This window comes from Musca autumnalis, unplaced genomic scaffold, assembly GCF_047663935.1.
Source record: "Musca autumnalis isolate F117 unplaced genomic scaffold, ASM4766393v1 scaffold_5, whole genome shotgun sequence".
Taxonomy (NCBI): domain Eukaryota; kingdom Metazoa; phylum Arthropoda; class Insecta; order Diptera; family Muscidae; genus Musca; species Musca autumnalis.
The window spans coordinates 110102975-110109886 of record NW_027412088.1 but is presented as its reverse complement, the minus strand read 5'-3'; positions in this window follow the sequence as shown (position 1 = coordinate 110109886).

Sequence of the window (6912 nt, the reverse complement as noted above, 5' to 3'; positions counted from 1 at the left end):
AAAAAAAAATCGGAACAACTTTTCTACATCGTCATGCTTCTGATAACCCTATACCTGAGCAGCGTAACACATTATTGATTTTGAACATGATTGAAATATTTTTAGCTTATTTGCTTTAGAAATTTTTGAATTTGTAATATACTTCGACCAAGAATTTATCGCCATTTTGGATGTTGATAATTTATTCATTAAATGTTTTTTAAGCGAGAGGTTATATGTAATATCAACACCAAGGTATTTGTAGGTATTAACAATTTCAATATCCTTATTCATATAACAAAACTTGATATTTGACGATATTCTGGTACCAGATCTAAAAACCATTACTTTCGACTTAGACAGGTTTACTTTTAAGCTCAATTTCAAACAATAGTCCTGTAGTATATTTATCATATCCTGTAGTTCAGTAGCCGAATCTGACAGCAGAACAATGTCACCTGCATATAGCTAAATGATTATGTTCGTGTTTGTAACATTAACACCCCCAGGAAGAATCAACGGTAGATCATTTAGGTATAGTGAAAATAGAACAGGACTTAGTATACAACCTTGCTTGACTCCTTTGAAATAACATTGAACATTGAAATAATCAGAGTACGTGTTTCCATCCCACACCTTGCCTAGAGAAGAAAGTTTGTAGAAAAGACTATTTCTCGGAATTAGATCAAATGCCGAAGAAAAGTCAACAAAGAATGTATAAGTATGTTTATTTTTTAATTGTTTTATATTGCCGATGCTCATAAAATTAAAAATGTTATCAATTGTTGAATACTCCTTTATAAAACCGACCTGGAATTCATTTAGAACACTGTTCGTTTCCTACCAATATGTTATTCTGTTTAATAAAATAGTGTTAAAGATTTGCAGATTGAATCAATTAATGAAAGTCGTCTATAGTTCCCAGGGACATTAGCATTACCCTTTTTAAATATGATGAAGGAACTTCTTTTTTAAAAATTTATGATTAAAAATACCTAATATTTTTTGTAACAAGATCCCAGGCGCATATTTATAAAATTCATATGGAATCCCGTCTTGACCAGGAGATTTATTGGATTTTAGCTTTCTGATTACATTATGCAATTCACAAAACTCCAGAGGTGAATCTAAAATTGGGTCCACAAAATACGGCAAACACCAGCTTATCTCTACAGAATCATCACGATTTTGTAAAAGAGAAGCAAAATGTGATTTTAAATCATCAGAACTGAGATTTCCATTCGCTTTAATAGGATGTATTTTCAAGTTTTTTTCACAGCTCCCACCATTCTTTACTGTGTCTTCACACATTTTCTGAAATTTATACTTTGAAGAGTAGTATAAAAATCGGTTGCGCTGTGTATTATTTGTTCTGTAGTTTTTCAAATTTCTATGCATATTGGTTCTTGAGCGGTAACAAGCCCAGACGAACCACTGCTTCTTAGGTTCAAAAAATTTACGATTTTTTTTCTGGTCTGCGAATGTTTAATGGTTTCTACTATATGTTGAATCATTTCATCAACGGATACGTTATTGATTGTATTTTGTTCTCCTAACGTCATACTAATGTTTTGAACGTATTTTAATTTGTCTTCGTTTTTCCAATATAATCTATCAGACGATCTTCTAATGCTCGCATTTTGATTTGATGGAATTTTCATTTGAAGACAGAGTGGCATATGGTCGAGTATGACTTTGAAGGGATGCGAAGATCATCGATATTTTCAAGGTTTTAGCCGCATTATTATTATGACATGTTTACAATCGTGTAACATATTAAAAACTTAGTCTATTTACAAAGATTCTCCATTCACTTCTATCATTTGCTATATATATTAATTAACCGATTGATAAGTTGGTTTCAGTTGTTAGTGTTCTTCTCCAGGTTGTTTTCGGCCTGCTTCTATTGCGTCGTCCTTAGGGATTCCAATAGAGGGCTGAGTGGAAATATCATTTTTCATAGGGTGTGGCCGAGCCAGCCATACTTTCTTTGGGTATTGCAGATTTTATTTTCTGTTGATTTGTTATACTCCAGAGACGTTCGTTAGATATAGTTTGTGGCCACCATATTTTTAATATGTTGCGAAGACATCTGTTTATAAATACTTGAAGTTTATTGGTTAGCGTGGTTGTGGTAAGCCATGTCTTGGATCCATACAGTAGCGTAGATTTCACACACAAATTGAAGATATTAATTTTTGTTGTTATATTTAATGTCTCAGATGCCCAAAAGTTTTTCAGCGACGCAAACGTTTCTAATACGGTTATCAACGTCCTCCTCCTCCTTTTGTTGATAAAATGCTACTAAGATATTCAAAACGGTCCACATTTCGTATTGCTTCTCCATATATCATAAACGGGCTATTATTATTGGCATTTATCCTCATGGTTCTTGTTTTGCCGCAGTTTATTATTATACCAACTTCCAATGATTCCTGTGATAGTTTGAGTAACTTATTTTGCATATCTGAGTATGTGGTTGTAAGTAGAACGGCATCGTCTGCATACTCCAGATCTCCAAGTTTGTTGAAAAAATTCCAATTTAGACCAGATCACCATCTAGATTTTTAAACACTGCGGCAAGAACTGTGACGAATAATAGCGGTGATAATGTGCAGCCTTGTCGTACTCCGCTGGTTGTAAAAAATGCTTCGCTGAGGACTCCTTTGTGCAACACTCTTGAAGTCGTACCATTATAACTATTTTCTATAAGTGTCACTAGTTTCTTGGGTATTCCTTTTGATAAAAGTGTGCTCCATATGTATTTTCTGTTTAGGGCATCGAACGCTTTTTCATAGTCCACAAATGCTAAATATAGACATGCATTATATTCTATGGGTTGTTTGATGATGATTCTTGTTGTACATATGTGGTCGATGCATGAATTCCTTGCTCGGAAAACAGCTTGGTTTTATCGCAACAATTTTTCTAATGGATCGGCTATTCTATTTAAAATGATTTTGTTGAAAATTTTTAGTATTGATGGCAGTAAGGATATGCCTCTCCAGTTGCCACACCCTTTTTAAGAAGGGGGAAACACCCTTTTTAAGAAGTTTCACTATAATTTATTCTTTCAGTCTTGTGGAATACCTTCCTCCTCCCATATCTTTAGCCTCATTATCAGAAATTGGTAAGACTCTGTATATAGCTTTCGTTGAGGATTTACAACATTTCTGCATAAAATGGTCGATATAGGTCCACGTTTTGATATAGACCCCATGAACGTCCCCCAATTTAAGCACTTGGGTTTTAGTCACATTATTTTTTCGAAATGACTGAAATTTGGTATTTAGTATTTGATATGAGTACAGACAATTATGGATACAATGTACACCCGATTTCGACATAATTTAAGTTAATTTAAACGAATTTCTATTAATCTATGAATTTTAATTTTAACGTATATTTTCATTAAGCATTTAGTTCATTTTCATCAAATATACAACAAGAATTCCTCTAAAAAAAATCAGTCACTACTTTTTATGTTTGCTTTGATCTTGTTATTGTTGTACGCTTTCAGTTTTTTTGCAACAACAACTGTATGAAGTTTACTGCAATTATGAAATTGTAGTTTTTATGTACACTGTTTCCTTAGCTATTGTTGTTGTACTCTTTCTTTCAATTTATTTAGACTATTCGATTATGCTTCTGCGTTGTGACATTGTAACCCCTTCTGCTCTCCCTTATTTACTACCACAGCCCCATTAGTTGTTAACACTCACCGGTCTGTTTGTATCAATGTCGTGCTTTGATATTGTTAAAGTTACGAAGTTTTTCGGCAATTCACACGACCCGAACGCAACGAAAGAGCACACACATGTTTTGATTTGTTTTTGTTTTGCAGCATGCGTGCATACAACGTTACTAACACACTGTCAAAAGTTGCAAATATTAAGAATTTTGTGTGCCCTCTTCTTGGTCGGCCCTCTTCTAGATCGGTGATGCTCAAAATATTTTGTGCATTAGTCTCTCTGAGCGAGTCTTTCCTTTGCTAAACCACGACAGATGAGAATAAAGAGAACATATGTATGTTGTTGTTGCAGTCACGTTAACGTATATGGGTGATCTTGGCTGTCCTAGATCAAGGGGACTAGAAACGGGCACGGAAAAGAGAGGCTGGGAGTTTAGTTATGAATAAAAGAACCCGAATAGAGTAAAGATGTGTGCTTATTATTGGTACAAATCGTGTCGGGGAACGTCTACACGGGATTAAGTTCAACCTAATTCCGTAACAATATGTTCGCCAAAATTTCGCCCAATTTCGATGAGATTTGGAAAACGTCACGGAATTCAAACTAGAAATAAAAGTGCCAATTTATACTGAAATCGGTTAAGATCTTGAAATCTGTGTTCGCCCAAACACAAATTCTGTTAATTTTTCATGATTTTCAAACACAAAATTATACAGACCAAACAAAAAATTATACAGATTAGGCGTTTCTAATTCCAGGGATTAAACTGAGCAAAAAAGTCTACTGGACCATATGTCTTCGATGAAAATCGAGCCTCCCGATTTTGACTTTAAGTTTTTTATCTACGTTTTTTGACATCTTGGCAAATAACAGCCAAACCATTGAGATTTTCGAGCCAACACACAGACAAAAATTGTAGCCAAGATAGTAGTTAAGAACTCTCTAATACATCGTAAAAGCATTGGAACGCTTTTTCAGGCGGTTTTGGTCTTGAGAAGGTGCAAACTTTTCGGAAAATTTCGATAAATGGCACTGTGCTACAAAAGTTGACCAGAAAAATATTCAAGCGTTCTGATGCAAAATTCCATCGTGTTGGGATCCATGAAGAACGAAAATGCCTTTAGTTCGTTTGGGTCACTTCGTTTTATTTTTTTATAACGGTAAAAGTAGTGAAAATCTGGGTTTCTTACATTTTCAAATTTAAACGGACATATCTTCTTTTTTTCTATTGATCCTTTTTCCTTTTAAAGGGGCGATAATATCTTTGGAACAAGTTATTATTTTTTTAAATCGGTTAACAAATGGCTAAGTTATAGTGCTTTATGTCTGAAAAAACCCACAAAAACCCTTTAACTGAATTTCTCACAATTTTCAAAATAAATATTGAACAAAAAAAAACATTATATTTTTGATAATTATGAGAAATTCAGTTATAGTTTTTTTGTGGGGTTTTTCAGACTTTTGAAAACAATTCGCCAAACCCGAATGTGTTGAGTTTGTAAAGCAAGCCTTTCTGCCAGACCGATTCGAAAGCTTTAGTTAGATCTAGGCTAACAACAATTGTTCCACACCTACGATCTAGACCTTTCACTACATGAGAAGAAAAGGCCATTAGGGCCCGGCTTTGAATCCAAATTGATTATCTTTGATAACCCGTTTATCCTCAACAATAATCATGAGCTTTTCCCTTAGGGCCATTTTAAACATTTTACCGAAAACCGATAGCTCCCAAATTGTTCCGAATTCGCCCCTTTGTTAAAATCGCAACCGTAATAGCGTAATAGCGGAAATAACATAAATTCAGACAATGGTTAAAAAATATGGTAATAAAGGTAAATAGTACCTCAACTGCATTTTCAAAGCCACTTGTGGAATTTGATAAGATCCACAAGATTTGCGGGCCAACGCGTTTCCTATTGTATCGGGTCTAACAAAACCATTATCATTCCATTGGGCGATGTTGTCAATGATGGTGTCATCTGCCCTGAAAGATTCCCAGGGTGTCTGATCATCCAAACCCTCAATGGCTCTAGAAACAGAATTACTGAGACAGGGGTTGACAAGACCGCCCGAAGACTGCGTCACACCCATCACGTGATTGCCCAAGACTTCAGCTTTGTGACTATCGTCAACTATCCGATTGCCGCTTGCATCAACCAAGTCACCTATTGGCTTTCTTTTTGCTAGGCCAGCAGACACTTTTACTTTATTGAACGTTTTGCAATTTACCTCAATGCCTTCAAGGTATGCCTTAAATTATTCCTGCTCGAAGATGCGTTTGCAATCCTCGATTATACAATCAAGATTACGGATACTCGCTTTGAGGATATTGTACTTCTCCGGACTTCCAGTTCTGCGGAGGGTTCGGCAGAGCCTCCTGCGCTCTTGCATAAATCGAATAATTCTGGGCGGGAGATCACCCAAATGCCCTATGCCTGTGCCTAATTTTGGGTACCTCTTCTTCGATCACGTTACGAAATACTACTCCTAAATTTTCGATACAATTGTCAATTTCATCTGTCTATACATTTCTATTAGCTGGGACACAACAGTCATTTAAGCCGTCATCTAATTTCCTTCTATAGCGTTGTAAATTTATCTCATCAAAATTGCAAAAATAACTTACTTTTCGTTTTTGTATTCGACCAAGATCGAGCTCAATTTTGATAGCCCGGTGGTCCGACTCATAATCATGTAGCCAAGCGGCACTACCACCAGTTGTAAGTGATAAGCCAAGAGAAGTTCCGGAGGGTCTAGTTGGAGCGACCGCTGTACAGACATCCATGAAAGGATGGTCGACTATGTATCGCTCCAACTGTCTCCCTCTTGTGTCTACTATTAAACCACCCCAAAGGTGATCTTTTCCATTCAGATCTGCGCCTATTAAAACTGCCCCAACTTCACAGAGGTCGAAGACGGCGTCCAAATCTGAAACCTGAAAATCTACATTATGTCGTAAATAAGGGATACAAAAGTAACGGAGGAACCGATTTCTCTCCAAACTTTTACTGCGCAGGCTTCAACATTACCTGTTTGAATACCAATTAGCTCACATCTATAACCATATTTTACTAATACCGCGGTACCACCCCCATGTCCGCGACCTCCCACTCGATACTGGCAAAAAGTTTGATATCCGTCTAAATTAAAATTATTAAAAGCGAAGAGATTATGTTCAACCAACATAATTACATCCTGTTTCCTTTCCCCTACGAAATTTTTTAAGTAATTTCTCCTTGAA